This window comes from Schistocerca serialis, chromosome 4, assembly GCF_023864345.2.
Source record: "Schistocerca serialis cubense isolate TAMUIC-IGC-003099 chromosome 4, iqSchSeri2.2, whole genome shotgun sequence".
NCBI lineage: Eukaryota > Metazoa > Arthropoda > Insecta > Orthoptera > Acrididae > Schistocerca > Schistocerca serialis.
The window spans coordinates 265,545,384-265,562,317 of NC_064641.1; the positions used below are offsets into that span (position 1 = coordinate 265,545,384).

At 42.9% G+C, this 16,934-nt stretch overlaps 1 protein-coding gene across 1 annotated transcript in view; it reads right to left on the reverse strand.

Moving 5' to 3' along the window:
• Positions 1-15,465, reverse strand: part of LOC126474960 (uncharacterized) — a 159,502-nt gene extending 144,037 nt beyond the window's left edge. Inside the window, exon 1 of the mRNA XM_050102485.1 lies at positions 15,396-15,465. The gene's annotated coding sequence lies outside the window, so the exon portion shown is untranslated. The remainder of the gene's footprint in view (positions 1-15,395) is intronic.
• Between the last annotated feature and the right edge of the window lie 1,469 nt (positions 15,466-16,934).

A 16,934-nucleotide genomic window follows, 5' to 3' on the forward strand; every position in this document is an offset into this window, starting at 1 on the left:
TTTGGAAACAATTGCAAAATCGAGAGGCTGAATCTGCTGTGTTATTTTTTCAAATGTGATTCTCATGAAGGTTAAAGATTGACATAAATACTGCAAAGTATGTAACTGATTTTCAAATTCCATAAAATTTTCAGAAATTTGACAAATTTTTTATCCCGAATGCAGAATCAGAACAGCGTATGACTGAGGACTTTCGTCAGTGCTCGACTGCGTAGAATTTGCCTCCAGGAAGAGATGGGACTACTGTTCTTTCCATTCAGAGACGCAGTTGTTTGTGTTAAATATCTAGTCCTGCTTTCCTCATATTCTGCGTGTTGGAGACCCTGTTTCACCTAAGGTGACAGCAGTTTTGATGTATTAAATTCACACAGGCGAATAACTTTGGCGGATAAAAGGTTTAACTCCATTACGTTCATTCGTAGTGATGACTGTCTGTGTAGATGAATAAAGGGGAAACTCCGTCGTTTATAATATAGCAATTTCCTGTGTTAACATACATTTTTGACATTTTTAACTTTGAAAAATAAGTCACAGTTGTTAAAAAACAATACATTCTTTTTTCTTTATAAATCCCTGTTATCACTCTGCAGTTTTGGGAATAACTCTTTGTAACAGAACTGTGAGCATTGTAAGAGGGAATAAATAAAATAATTTTGTCAGTATGTTGCATTCGTATTTGTTTCTTAAAATTCTCAAAAAAATGAAGTCATTATAGCTCAGCCAATTGGGGATATGATAGTAATGGGACTGCTCTATTTTGTATAAATCTCTGCAACTACCTTATTGACTGAGCTATAATGACTACTCATTTTTATAAACTTTTAAATCACGTGAAAATGGAAAAGCAGGACTGGCGGGAAAATAAAATAATTTCGTTAAAAGAACATCATTTTATTTCCTGCAAAGTACTGTTGTTAAAGGATTTATGCCTGTGTTCCACAGTTCTGAATCGTCTTTTAACAAGGGTTCTACGATTTGAGTGTAGAACATCATTCAGAGTCCAGTTGTAGGATATGTGGCAGAAGCAACTTGTACACTCTGATATCTCGAGGCAGCAGCTGCATTTCAACTGATGAGACAAAACATTATGATCGCTGCTTAATAGCTTGTGGGTGTCAGGGATCCGACAGTTTGTTGGTAGGTTTGTGTAAGTATGTAACATTAGTTGTCTACGCACAGGTCATATAATTCGCGTAAATAACGGGCCACTGATTTGCATAAGGGGTGATGGCACTCGATAGTGTCCCAGAAGGGTTTCATAGGATTTACAGTAGCTGAATTTGGTCCACGAGACATCAACCTGATTTCACTATAATGCTCCTCAAACCATTGTAACACAGTTCTGTCACCGAGACACGGGCAGTTATACTGCTGAAAGATGACATCGCTGTCGGCGAAGCCATCAAGCATGAAGGGATGCAGATGGTTCACAGCTGTTAGCGTGTCGTCGATTACTACCACAAGACCCATGCAGGCACAGGGGAATGTCTCCCATAAAATAATATTGTTCCCATCAGTCTACGTCCGTGGCACGCTGTACGCTTCGAGCCACCATTCACCTCGATAATGGCATTTGTGGAGACGATCAGCGACCTAGTGTAGCAAAAATGAGAGTCACCCGAGGAGCCGGCACGTTTCCATTGATCGACGGTCGAACCCCGATGGCACCTATCAAATGCAATCGAAATTGACGATATCGTTGGGTCAACATGTGAAGAGGTAGAGGTGTCTGTTACGGAGCTGCATGTTCAACAATGTGCAATGAACGGTGTGCTTCGATAGACTTGTGCGTGCTCTAGCGTTGTGTTCTTTCGACAGAGATACCACATATCACCATCTATCCTACTTTACAGAGCAGACAAGCTTCCAAACCCCACGTTCTGTGAAGAATCGTGGACGTCCGACCATTTAGTGGCTGGTGGTAGTTTCACTGTCCTTCCACCTCTTTCCGTAGATGATCACTATAGTAGCACGTGACCATTCGACGAGCTTCGCCGTTTTTGAGGTACTCTTTCACAGGCACTGTCTTATAATAAACTGCCCTTTGTTAAAGTCGGTTATCTCAATCGAGTTCCCGTCCGATTTCTGTTAAGCTTACCCACTTTTATTTCCGTGTCACATGCCCGCAAATCCACCTGCTAGCATCCCGTGTTGTGGTGGGCAGTGATCATAATGTTTTGGCTGGTCAGTGTGAACCAAGGAAAACATGCAGTTCTATTACTACACAAACCATCTGTAACATAACCGTTATAATTCGCTACCTGCACCTATACGTTAGAATTATTTGCAATTCCCACTTCAAAAATATTGCACTGATTTGCAGATACAAGTAGAAAAAGTAGCATAAAGAGGAAGTAATCGGAATTCGCAACGAAAGCTGTAGGATTTTAATGTAGACTAGATATAAGAGGAAGATCACACAACATATTTGTAGTTTAGTAAAGGAAAGACGAAACATTCTAAGCTACACATAAAATTACATAGTAAGCACATGCTGTCATATAACATTGCGCCACAGTATAAGAGGGAAATAACAGCACATATCTGTACACTCATAGAGGAATATTGAAACATTCCAGGATAGTTGTAATATGTGTAGTACTGAGTTCGATCACAATTCTTTATAATTCCCACTTTTGCAATGTTTCACTGATTTGTAAGTACCCTTAGAAAAAACGGTACAGAGAAGAAGCAATCGAAATTTGCAACAGAAGATGTGTAAGCTGTGAACAATGTTCTACAATCTACTACATTTAACAGACACGCGTTTGTTAAAGGTACAAATTTGAGTTGTACACGAAAAAAATAGGGTGGGTAAGAGCTGCTAACGTGCATCCAAGAAGATATGTTTTGTCAGCCTATTGTTTTAATTATTTTTCTGTAAACTATGTGGAAACGACAATGCTAATTACGATTCTTTAATAAGTACATCCACTGACTTTTGTCATTACGCGTCTTCCAATTCTCTAATCCTAATACATTTTGGAAGTACAATTTTGGTTCGAGCACCTTGGGGTTTTGTAATAGAATATTAAAACCATTGCAAATTACGAATGGATCGTATTATGTTGCTTGGAGAAAACATAAATATGGTAAATGCATGATTTGAAAAGATAAGTCAGTGTCGCTCTCAGTCGTTAAAAAAATGAAGGCGTTACTGATTCATAAGAAATCTGTGGTAGTGTGACAACGCTCCGTAAATATTAAAGTGGAAGTAGTTTATATGAATTACTGTAGCTACTATGGAAAAGGTATTCCACATTAGACGTTTTAAACGCGTTGTACCTGTTCGAAACGAACCACCTAAAGCGCACGGTATACCATTTATCGCAGAGATGTGAAACCAGGTCTGTATTTGCAATTGAGGATATCAGAAAGCACCCAAGAAAAGTCTCAGGCTGACCTATATATCAGACAAGTTGCAGCATACACCATGCACGTGTGTCAGCCTTGTAGAGGATCTAATCTACAATTCGTTGATGAGCCCGACTTTGTTCCATCTTCAGAACTAAATGAAAGTAATTGGTTTGTTAATGAAAATTTTTTTCTACTGCAGTTACGACTTTTTAAAAAGTACTGTGACTTTCGACTGATGGGTGTTGATTGGGATGCTCTATATGTTACCATTTTCTAAATTTAACAAACACGGTTTGTCTTTCTCACGTGGAATCCCGTTTAAATTCGTACGAAACACGTGCAGGTTGCATGGCGCCTTTTGCTGATTTAAGTAACTGCTCAGAATGGTTTGATCTTTATAGCAAAGTAATTATTTATCAAAAATACTAGTCCATGTTTGGCTGAAACTAGTGTCAAAGTTGAGCTGTGTCCGTTGTGGACGGAGGAGTGTGACAGGGAGCAGTGCAGTGACTTGCCAGCAGCGGCTGTGCAGCACCTGTCAGCGCTCGGCTGCTCTCACACTTGACACAGAAAGTGCCCCTGATCACATATGCGATGACACATAGGAGTGGTGGTGTATAGGCCAGGAGCTATTAGCAGCTTACTACCGCAATCGCGGAGGGTTGCCGGCAGCAGCGCTAGAAGAACTATTCCACACCGGGCCTCCGAGACGGCCAGATGGGACGTGCGCTTTCACTAGCTGGAGGCTGAGCCACCTCGTATGGCACAGCTCTTTCGCAAAGTTGTTGCTTTTAGGCTACACTGGTGGAGTTGGACCCTAGGCGGTGTAGTATGTCGGCGGTTGGCCAGCAGAGCGTGAAGGGTCAGGAGAAGTATTTGTTTGGATAAAGATGCGTTCTTAACCCATCCTATTCTACAATACACCCACCTAAACTCCCACCCACCCACTCACTCACTCACACACACACACACACACACACACACACACACACACACACATACACACACACAAACACAAACACAGTGGAGAAAGACACGTATTTACAGTAATCTACATGTGTCTTTGGATAACGATCTTGAGAAATAGTTGCGTGACACTGAAAGGTAGTTGAAAGTGAAGAGTTAGATGAACAAGAAGTGGGTAGCTGAAAGTATAAACCCTTAATTACTACCTATGTACACTGCTGGCCACTAAAATTGCTACATCAAGAAGAAATGCAGATGATAAACGGGTATTCATTGAACAAATATATTATACTAGAACTGACATGTGATTACATTTTCACGCAATTTGGGTGCATAGATACTGAGAAATCATTACCCAGAACAACCACTTCTGGCCATAATAACTGCCTTGATACGCTTGGGCATTGAGTCAAACAGAGCTTGGATGGCGTGTACAGGTACAGCTGCGCATGCAGCTTCAGCACGATACCACAGTTCATCAAGAGTAGTGACTGGCGTATTGTGACGAGCCAGTTGCTCGGCCACCAGTGACCAGACGTTTTCAGTTGGTGAGAGATTTGGAGAATGTGATGGCGAGGGCATCTGTTGAACATTTTCTGTATCCAGAAGGGCCTGTGGAGGACCTGCAACATGCGGTCGTGCATTATCCTGCTGAAATTTAGGGTTTCGCAGTGATCGAATGAAGGGTAGAGCCACAGATCGCAACACATCTGAAATGTAACGTTCACTGTTCAAAGTGCCGTCAATGCTAACAAGAGGTGACCGAGACGTGGAACCAATGGCACCCCATACCATCACGCCGGGTGATACGCCAGTATGGCGATGACGAATACACGCTTCCAATGTGCGTTCACCGCGATGTCGCCAAACACGGATGCGACCATCACGACGCTGTAAACAGAACTTGGATTCATCCGAAAAAAAATGACGTTTTGCCATTCGTGCACCCAGGTTCGTCGTTGAGTACAACATCGCAGGCGCTCCTGTCTGTGCTGCAGCGTCAAGGGTAACCGCAGCCATGGTCTGCGAGCTGATAGTCCATGCTGCTGCAAACGTCGTCTAACTGTTCGTGCAGATGGTTGTTGTCTTGCAAACGTCCCCATGTGTTGACTCAGAGATCGAGGCGTGGCTGCACGATCCGTTACAGCCATGCGGGTAAGATGCATGTCACCTCGACTGCTAGTGATACGAGGCCGCTGGGATCCAGCATGGCACTCCGTATTACCCTCCTGAACCCACCGATTCCATATCTGCTAACAGTCATTGGATCTCGACCAACACGAGCAGCAATGTCGCGATATGATAAACCGCAATCACGATGGGCTACAATCCGACCTTTATCACAGTCGGAAACGTGATGGTATGCATTTCTCCTCCTTACACGAGGCATCATAACAACGTTTCACCAGGAATCGCCGGTGAACTGCTGTTTGTGTATGACAAATCGGTTGGAAACTTTCTTCATATCAGTACGTTGTAGGTGTCACCACCGGCGCTAGCCTTGTCTGAATGCTCTGAAAAGCTAATCATTTGCACATCACAGCATCTTCTTCATGTCGGTTAAATTTCGCTTCTGTAGCACGTCTCCTTCGTGTTGTAGCAATGTTAATAGCCAGTAGTGTATTTTAAAAAAGACCATGCAGTATGCAAGCTACGGTGGATGGACAAAAATAAGTAAACACTGCGAGGAAGTTGTGATTGAACATAAACGCAGATTATCCAAGACTGCACGATATGTTGTATCTGACCAGGCACGGCAACTGGGCAATATCCTCAACACGTTGTAGGTTTCAGTCGTGGTCAGAAAAGTCTTCTGTATAGTAACAGTGCATTAGGTTAAGCTAAGTGAAGTCGAACGTGGGCCAGTTGCTGGTGCTCGTATGGTCGATGCTTCCGCAACCAAGGTAACCGAAGTGTTCGGTGTTTCGAGAGGAAACGTATCGAAGATTTATAGGAGTTACATGAAAGGCAGAAACACATCAACTGCTAAGTCGCAGTGAGGACGAAAGTGTGTGTTGAGTGGTCGTGACAGACCGTCGCAGACGAGGACCGACGAAAAATTTGAGGACGGCAGCTACAAAAGTCACTGCAGAACTGAATGTCACACTCGTGACACACTGTCAGCACTGAACCAACATGAAGGGAGCTTCATAAGCGAGGAATTGAGGGGCGATCAGGAATTCCAAAACCACTCGTCAGTGATGGAAATGGCCGTAGCAGAAAAATGTTGTTCCGAAGTCATAAAACCTGGACTACAGAACAATAAAAGAAAGTAATTTGTTTGGTTGAGTCTTGTTTCACACTGTTTTCAACATCTGGCCGACTTTATGTCCCAAGAGTGAAATATGGCACCGGTTCGGTGATGATTTGGGCAGCCACATCATGCATTCAATGGGGCCCTTGATTACTCTACAAGATCGCAGTACTGCCAAGGATTATGTGACAATGTTTGCTGATCAGGTCTACACAGTATTTATCCTCAATGGAGATGGTGTACTGCAAGAAGACAGTGACTCTGTTCACACAGCTCGCGTCATCCTGGACTTGTTTTGTGAGCGCGAGAATGAACTTCCGCACCTCCATTGACCATCACAGTCACCAGGTCTCAGTGTTACTGAACCTTTGTGGTCTACTTTGGAGAGATGAGTGCGTGCTCCCTATCAGCCTCTATCATGACCTGAACTTTCCTAGATTTTGCAGGAATAATGGTAAATGATTCACTGGAAAAACATACAGGAGCTGTATGTATCCATTATGAGCCGACAGGAAGCCGTTTTGAATGTCAACGGGTTTCCTAATTCGCACAGGACATCGTAAATATGTTTCTGGTCTTTCTATTTTTTTGGCTATCCTCTGTGCCTCTCTTTGACTTCTTCAATTTCCCACCGTTTCTAAATCAGGTTGTTATGGGTATTTGAGTACGGGTGACATGGATACAGGTGTAGTCATCTTTGATAGTAAATTGTAGTGGTAAACAGAAGGATGACATAAATACAGAGGCAGCCATCTTGAATAGTAAATTAAAGACATAAGGATAATTAATTGAGTAATAAATCATTTTCAAAATGAAGAGCAACACGTGCCTTCAGACCAGTAGGATAACTCATCAGTGTCATAAATTAGATCCAAAATGCAGGATAGCAGTCCATGTGGCCTAGTGTGAGAAGAAGGGGGGAGGGGGAAGGAAAGGGGAGCGAACTGGAAAGTAACAAGTTGGGAGTGGTTATAAATCACTGCTATGAAACCAGGTCTTCCCCATTACAGGGAATCGAATGGAAAATGCAAAATAATCCTGGTACTTCATTCATTGTGGGTTATAGATGTAAATGAGGAGGCTGCTTTCAGAGGGGTACGGCAATAATTAAGAGAAAGAAGATCGATGTCATGATACTTCAGCACAGATTTTCGAAATGAATAGGCACCATCTCGGTCACGAAGTGCTCCCGAAATGACAAATTTAACGTTTTTTCTGTGACTGCACTCAGTTGCTTGTGATGTAAGACTGTGTATTTTAATGGATCGAGTATTAGGAAGGAGGTACTGACAGGTGTGAATATTACAGATCCATCAGGTTAGTAAGTCGTGGTGGCAAAATATTCAGGTGAACTACTTACAGAAGAAGGGAAGCACTGATAGAAACCGATGTGGGGGAGGACTGTATTTGCGAAGAAATGGCGAAATTCGAGAGGGAATACTGTTGAAACGTCCCATTAGAAAAATTATGAATGACTGTGCTGGTAAACCTCTTACGTTATTTGCTTTTCAAACATCTGAGCAAAACTGAACGTACTCAGACATTTCTCTCTTTACTTATTCTGATCATCACTAAACTGTCACAGAATATTTTTAGCGCAACGCAATCTGATTTTCCATTATCCCCACAAAAGAATGGCCTGATTAACAATACCTATACCTTTCATGAATCACTTACCTCACAAAAATCTTCGTTACTCCTACTACTGCAATACAGCGAGTGCCAATACTGCCACCAGCTAAATAAAAGATTCTAACTACTGAAGGCACTAACTACTGATAGGAAGAGTAAGCAAATGAAAGATTTTGATAGAGAACAAACACTGTATTTACCTTAATAATGTTCAAAAGTCATCATATATATATATCTATCAATGCATGACATCCATCTTTACAAATTTCCTTTTTCTGGTGGACACACCTCCAGTTCGTCCGTTCTCAAAATTCTGGCATCTCTCTCTCCACATCCACCAATGCTGGCGCCTCACCTCCAACTATACAACGCTACGCGCTATTCACATCCACTGCCCAACACTACACAAGCGAAAATTCCAACAATGAGTCCAACCAGCCACAGACTGCACACAGCACAGTCAGTGATTATCATACAGAACGCTACATGGCGTTACCAACAAAAAAACCTAAACAGCCTACTTACACTGTTTTTAAGACTTATTTCACAAGGTAGACTGCAGAAAGGCAATCGCACAATCCAGCATTTGTAGATTGAGAGAACGCTTTTGACAATGAAATTCTGAAAATAAAACGGTAAAATATAAAGAGCGAAAAGGCAGAGACGGCAAAGGAATTGGAAGAGCAGTTGAGTGGAATGGTTTGTCTCTTTAACAGAAGTTATAAGATGAAGAGCAGCAAAAGTTAAACTAGGCTGATGGAATGTAGTCGAATTGGTTAGTGCGATGCTGATGAACTACTTCGTTTTGCTATCTGGGTTGCAAAATAAGTGACGATGGCAGAAGTTGAGAGGATATAAAATGCACTCTGGCAACCGTAAGAGTAGCATTTCTGAAAAAGCGAAATTCGTTAACAACGAATGTAAATTTAGAGACAATACTGAGGCAATTTAGGAAAGCATTTCATAAGAAATTCGTCTTGTGCCGGTTGGTTTCCTCCTCCGGCAATCTGCATTTCTCGCAGTTGCGGTTCTACCACAGTTCCCCCTGTATTTCACGGTAGTTGGTAGTGCCTAGAGGCGTGAGTGACGGTGCGGTGGTGCTAGAGGCGACACAGGTGACAGCGTGCAGTAGTGCAAGCAAGGCCGGGCGCTAAGTTCTTGACTGCCGATGTTTACGGCCGCAGCTTTGCGTAGGTACACCACAGCGACGAGGCAGAGCTGTGTTGGCCACGGTTAAGATCTGCGAAAGTGTTCAAATACTTCTGTGGTGGTCCACCATTTTGGTTATTAGTTGGACTCAGTCAGGACACTGGAGAGAGTAATTCGTAGCCAAGATTTTTGGTTAGGCTCGGCTGATCGTACCCGTTGTTTTCCTTTGACGTTGCGGACAGGGTTCGATTAAGTGGTGAATAGCGTCTTTGTAACGTTTATGTCTGCCTTAAGAAGACATAGCCGATAAAACACGCCAACGACAGGAAGCTGTGTGGTGTTGCCATGGTGGTTGACTACGAGAACTGGCTAAGACAGATACCTTGGTTCATCAGCTTCTTGGTGGTGTTTTCTATCGTATTAAAGTGCCGGTAACGACTGCGAATTGTTAGCCTGATTCTTCAACTGTATGTGACGCGTTGATTTCCTTGTCTTGTTTTGTGGTGCGGACGTTACGGGTTGTTGCAAGGACTGGCTTCGATAACAGCTGTGCTTGATAACCTTCTTGTTGCTAAAGACAACTACAAAAGCATGTCCACCGTAGTAAAGCGATGGAAACGACCGTTACGGAGTAGCTGCTACTATTCTAGAGGCGCTGCGTAAGATTCTCCTTGTTGTGGTGTAGGGAGGCCGTTGTGGAATGTTGTAAGGATTGCCTCCGACGATAACGTTGGTGGCAAAAGTTTCATTGGTTTCAACGGAATGTTAGGATATGGGTCCGTCGTAGTAGGCTGACGGAAACGGTCTTTATTCAGCAGTGACACCATTCTTGGCTGAGGTGGTTCTGGATCGTCCGTGTCTGGTTGTTGCTATTGATGTAACCAAAAAGGGATAGGGAGTGGTGGTATGTCACGTGGATATGTTGTGTTTTTAAAAAAAACTGAAAGTTGAGAAGTTCCTGTGCTATGTTGTGCGGTAACTATGTCCTGGAAGTGCAGGACGTTGTATGGTCAGGGCTTTTATCGTATTGTTTCTTTGAATTGGCTCTAACGTTTTTATTATAAAGTGTGTATGTTGCCCTTTTGAGGCAGTTGTATCAGGGACTGTGTTCTTCGGAGCAGCGCGCTTCTCTTCTGTAGAATGTTAAAGTGATGCAGCACTGCAGATAGTAAAGTTTCAGTAAGAGCTTTTGACCGCAACTGACGAGCTGGGTATGCGCGCATGGGCTTGTTTAACATTGTTTTGCGCAGCGCCGAAGGGTCCGTGCGGTTATAGCTTGGCCAGTGTTCGGCCTCGCTCGCAAGCTTACGCCCTGTTAAGGTTAAGCAATCGCTTTGCGGTTGGGGAGGTTAAAAGCGTGTAGTGCCTTTGGGTGACGGTAGCTTATTGTTTGAATATAGTGGTCATTGAGCTTGGCCAGTATTAAGTTTAGTGCAGTAAGTTTTATGTGGTGTTACCGCCACACTTGCTAGGTGGTAGCCTTTAAATCGGCCGCGGTCCATTAGTATACGCCGGACCCGCGTGTCGCCACTGTCAGTGATTGCAGACCGAGCGCCACCACACGGCAGGTCTAGAGAGACTTCCTAGCACTCGCCCCAGTTGTACAGCCGACTTTGCTAGCGATGCTACACTGACCAATACGCTCTCATTTGCCGAGACGATAGTTAGCATAGCCTTCAGCTACGTCATTTGCTACGACCTAGCAAGGCGCCATTACCAGTTATATTGAAATTATATTAATGTCTAAACAAGAGCGATGTTCTCCAATTGTGGATTAAAGTTAAGTATTCCAAGAACTACATTCTTTTCTTTATAGGATAATTACTTTACCTTGTTCCAGACCTCACGCCAATCTGCGTGAGCTTAAAAGCGTGCATTTCGGCCTCCTCTAGCAACACGGTGTTGGCTCTTCTGCCAACACTTCATTTTAAAAGCCTTGTGGCAAAGCAATGTTAGCCTACTCTGTCTGCATGTAGTAATCATGCGCTTGGTGACTTCTAAGTTGTAAGAAACTTGTTGCTAAAGCTTGATTCTGTTTTGCCTGCCATTTATGTGTTTGATGATATAAACCTTACTCTAGTATTAAAGTTGCCTACCGCCCTTTCTTGTTCTGTGATATTTCTACTTATTGTGCGGCTAAGTAGTTGAGCTTCGCCGGCCGCGGTGGCCGAGCGGTTCTAGGCGCTCAGTCCGGAACCGCGCGACTGCTACTGTCGCAGGTTCGAATTCTGCCTCGGGCATGGATGTGTGTGATGTCCTTAGGTTAGTTAGGTTTAAGTAGTTCTAAGTTCTAGGGGACTGATGACCACAGATGTTAAGTCCCATAGTGCTCAGAGCCATTTGAACCATTTGATTTGAACTTGAGCTTCGTTATGGGCCACGCACTTTAGTCTGCTGGCGTAAGCTGTCGCCAGCACAGCAGTCAGCTAAGAGGTTGCAAGAAGATCGATAATAGGCGCTGAATCAAGTCCACCTGTCAGGGGAGAGGCCGAAGATAGACTCACAAGAAACCCACAGCCAACGCTCTCTCGACCACCAGTATTAAGATCGCTGTCGCGGACCAGAGGGCCCAATCAGCCACAGACAGTCGCAGTCGCATTCAGAGTCTCAGTCTCAGGCAGCACGTAGTGACCAGAGTAGTGTGCATAGCGGGACGTGTACTGCACCAGCAGTGAGGCTAATGAGGACTATTACAGAAGAGCTTGTACCACAGCAATTTGTTTAAAGATAAGTAGCTTCTTGTTCTTACGAATAAAGAACCCTGTTAATAAATATGTGCAGTTTTGTTGTAGAAACAGGACACCGGCCACCAAATAAAATCCTCTTCCACGCTTCCTATGGTAGAAGACTCCACAGTGTCGACGACGGCACAAAAGTTAGAGCTAAAAAGGGGCAATAAAAAAACTCTTCGTTGGAAGCTTAAGATATTAAGTCCGCTGCTAAGTTTGTTCTAAGTTACTTCTAGGACGATTGTAGTTTCAGAGATCCTGCCGCAGAGTGTTCTACGTCTGGCCTGCGTTGAAGTCTCACCACCCGATCTTGCGGGAGGTGTCTTGGACGGTCGGCCAAGATCAATAGTCCATTAGGAGCGAGACAGCGTTCGCTTCCTGTCATCATACAGAGGGAGATGGGTGTTGAACATCAGGGAGAGTTTGATTTTCAATTGTTGAAGCCCACTAAGAGAAATTAAGATTCAATTCCAGCCTCGACTCTTACTAATCCAGCCACCCAGTCCTATGATATCGGAACAGTCTGGAGTGTAGCCTTGTCCAGAAGTGAAGCATGACTGATATTGATGATAAACATTTGAAACAAGAAGAAAGTAGAAGATTTTGAAATTTGATGCTACAGAAGAATGCTGAAGATTAAGTGGGTAGATCGGATAACTAGTGAAGTACTGAATCTAATTTAGGGAGAAAGAAAATTGTGGAAGAACAGCTTGACAAAAAGAACGGATTTCTTTATAGGACACATGCTGATGTTTAGAGGAATCGTTACCTTGGTACTATGAGAAAGAGTGGGGCTAAACATTGCAGAGGAAGCACAAGGCGCATGTACAGCAGTCAGTTTCAAACGGATGTTAGTCACAGTAGTTGTACAGACATGACGAGGCTTCGACAACATACGCCAGTGTGAAGAGCTGCATCAAAACAATATTCAGACTGCAGAACGCAACAAGAAGTACAATACTATCGGGAATATTGTTTCCACACGGGAAAATAAATGAGATGCGACGTCAAACTACGACAAAGTATGTATTAATTCATCACATAACGTGTGGCAGTCCCATTGCTAATATAATATTTGTCCAACGTTTTCCTTTCTCCGATGTTTCAAAGCTAGGGAAGAGAAAAGTAAAGCTAAAATGTATGTGTTGTACAGCCATGGTGCGCGAAATATTTTGGATATAGCAGCTAAAACGGCACTACGGAGATTGCTATAAGTGGCTCGTTCATTTCTTCATTAACTGCGAAGAGTTCCAGCTTGATAAATAATGGCCGCAAAACACCGCTGAAGGGGGAACTGGAACACTATGTGTTTTCGATGACAGAGAAATTGTAATAAAATGACGAAACAGCTTAAGCGTACGCTTCCCATCACACGTAGGCTTATTTCGAAACATGTCGTTAAGAGAATAAGTTGCGTAATGGATTGTGGGATTCTAGGGAAGTAAAGTGGCCTAACTGAAATATTTCCCTTATTAATACTCATCTCGAATCATGAAGTACTTCAGCTAGTTCAACTGCTACCAACGATTCGCTTAACATCGCTTGTAACAAACAAACTTAGCAGTAACGTAAAGTGTTAGTGCTGTACTTTATATTTAACGATAAGAAACAAACGTTTAGAACCAGGTAGGGTTTGGAGCAAAAAGGATTTTTTGCCCAAAGTCCTTCAAATAAGTTTTTTTGTCTTTGTTGGTTATAGGTAGAACATCTTGTGATTACTTTGTATTTACGACCCACCTGCAATAAATGTTCAGCGAAAGTGGAATCTGACTTGTGCAATCTCCAACTTCGTTAATGCTCAATCGGTCTAGCTGCTACAGTTTGTTTGACCAGTATGCAGCTCGTCACGTCAGTGGAATGCTTTTAGTAGCACCACTGGTTGTAAAAGGTCATTTGCAGCTAAGCACATCCACACTCTTAAACTTCATATAAACCGATCAACCAGCCACCCACTCCCTTCCTGAATCTCAATGATAACATTCATATCCACAAACTTGTATCGCAACAGAATTGTCTTGATAGTTCCATTCTGATAATTGCCAAGAATATTTCGAGATATATACTGAAGGCTCCAAAACCGCAGCTAATGAAAGAATGGGTTACAAATACCTAAGCCCTAGTACAGTTTACGAGGTAATGATTTCGTTTCGCAGTGGGACTTCTAGTTTTTATAGAGAAACCAGAGCTATACTTGCAACTTCACATTACTTCGGAACGTAACAGTAAGAAACACTTTGATTTTAATGGATTGTAGGAGCTTGATCCCAGAAATGTTGATAATACCCCTTCTCAAGAAAACTAACGCGCTGGTAACGGAGATTATAAAAGACACCAAGGAAAACGAAGATCTCAGGAAGAAGAAGTTTATATGTATCAAGGGACGCGCTAAAATTAAATGTAATCAATAATTCGATGACGTAGAGAAGACAGACGCTCAAAACTGCACACTCAAAAACATATTACTACAGACATTATACGTAAAGATTACACTATACAGAAAAGCAAGATGGCAAAGGCAAAACGAACCTTAATCATCGATGCGCAATAACGGGAAATAAAACAGACAAATATCGCCAAACATACCCTCGACGTTCTGGTTCCACACAATTAAAGCAAATAATACTCTGCGCGAGAGCTAATTATGGATTATTCCCCAGCCATGTCCACCGAATACACATTCGACATAATTCTTACTGTGAAAGAGTAGCAGTAAGAGATTTAAGTCACATTATTTTCGAATGTAAGCTGTACGCAAACCAGCAAAGTGATATCGTACAACAGTTAATCAGGTATCATCAACCATTACATTCTAATATAGCAGCAATCATTCATCAGACAATGTATTTTACAGTTATTACACAATTTTTAAATAAATATAGCCTTACACTGTAAAATCCTAGAAAATTCCTGTAACACAGAGATTGCTGTGTGGCCTTCAGGCCAAAAGCCAACATAACTTTTTAAAAAAGTAGCAATTTAGCATTATGTAAGGATTGTGAAAATCGACAGTTTGGTAGTTCTTCACGGTGCCCCTGCTGCACCTTTAACCATCGAAAATAGGGTATTAAGACAGGAGAAAAAAAAAACACAAATCGCTGCAGCCTTGAAATTCGATATATTCTGAAGTACATATATCAGGTGCATTTGCGTAAACGTAGTCACTTCTTGAGTGAAGTATGCAGTCCTTAGGTCTATAAAGTAATGTACATATACGTAAGAAGTGAGCCACTGTCGTTTGCATTAGCGATATTATCCATCCCAACGGCGGAGCACCTGCCGCTCCAGCAGCACTCCAAAGCGGGACCTACCTGCTGTAGTGCCAGCAGTCTCCGCTGGAGGATACGCTCGCAGTCGCAGGCGGACAGCTACTGGCTGAAGCGCGATCTCGCCTCAATATATCACCGAGAGGCGCGCACCGGCTAAGCCGCTCCGTGGACGTCGTGGTCAAGCATAGCACGCCGAAGCGGAAGGTGGACTTTATCTCGAGGAAAAATAGACAGTATTTCAAAAGTATTCATCCGATTTCGCAAAACTGAGGATTTCTTACAAGACGACCAGTTTGGCTTTGGGAAAAGTAGAGGCACCAGACAGGAAGTTCTGATGCTGCACTTGATAAAAGAAGCAAGATTTAAGAAAAATAAAGACATAATTACAGCATTTGTCGAGCTAGAAAAGGCGGGCGACAAAGCAAAACGATGCAAAATGTCCGAAATTTTCAGAAAGACAGGTGTAAGCTTTGGAAAAAACCAAGAGGGAAGAGTAAGACTGGAAAACCAAGAACGAAGTGCTTGGTTGAGAAAGGGTTTCGGGGACGGATGTAATCTTTCGTTCCTGCTGTTCAGACTATGCATCGACGAAGCAGTGATGCAAGTAAAACAAAGGTTCCGGAGTGGGATTAAAATTCGAGGTGAAGTGATGTCAGTGACGTGATTCGCTGATGACACTACTGTTCTCAGGGAAAGTGAGGAATAACTAAATTGTAATGAGCACGCACTATAGACTAATGGTTAATCGAAAAAAGTCGGGAGTAAATGAGATTAGTGATCAACTTGACATCATAACTGAAGGTCAGAAGGAGTTGTGCTACTTTGCAAGCGAAATATCGCATGACAGACGAAGCAAGGAGGATGCAAAAATAGACTAACACAGGAGAAGAGTGCATTCATGACCAAAAGACGTCTACGAGTATCAGAAATCGGACTTATTTTGTGGAACAAATTCCTGAGAAAGCAGGTTTCCAGCACAGCATTATGTGGAAGTGAATCATAATAGGAAAACAAAAAAAAAAAAAAAAAGGAAAGCGTCTATACGTTTGACATGTGGTGCTACAGAAGGATGTTGAAAATTATGTGGATAAAACAGTAATTGAGTAAGTTTTCCGCAGAATCGACGAGGAGAGAAATACACTACGTAATCAAAACTACCTGTGCACCTGTTAGTGGGCTATTATGAGGTGTGTCAAACTGTCGCCTTTACGAGGGCTAGAACTCCGGTGGGGAGACCCTCCATGAGGTGCCTGAATGTCTGTGGAAGATTCTTCCTTAAGTGTCGAAACTTCTTCCTCAAGAGAAGGTTGGTTGGTTGATTTGGGAGAGGGGACAAAACAGCGTGGTCTTTCGACCCATCGGATTAAGGAAGGAAGTCGGCCGTGCCCTATCAAAGGGCCCATCCCTGCATTTGCCTGCAGCGATTCAGGGAAATCACGTAAAACCTAAATCAGGATGACCGGACGCAGGTTTGAACCGTCATCCTCCCGAATGCGAGTACAGGTTGTTAACCGCTGCGTCACCTCGTTCAGCCCAGAGAAGGCAGTGATATTGGACGCTATGGTTTCGAGAGAAGTCGGC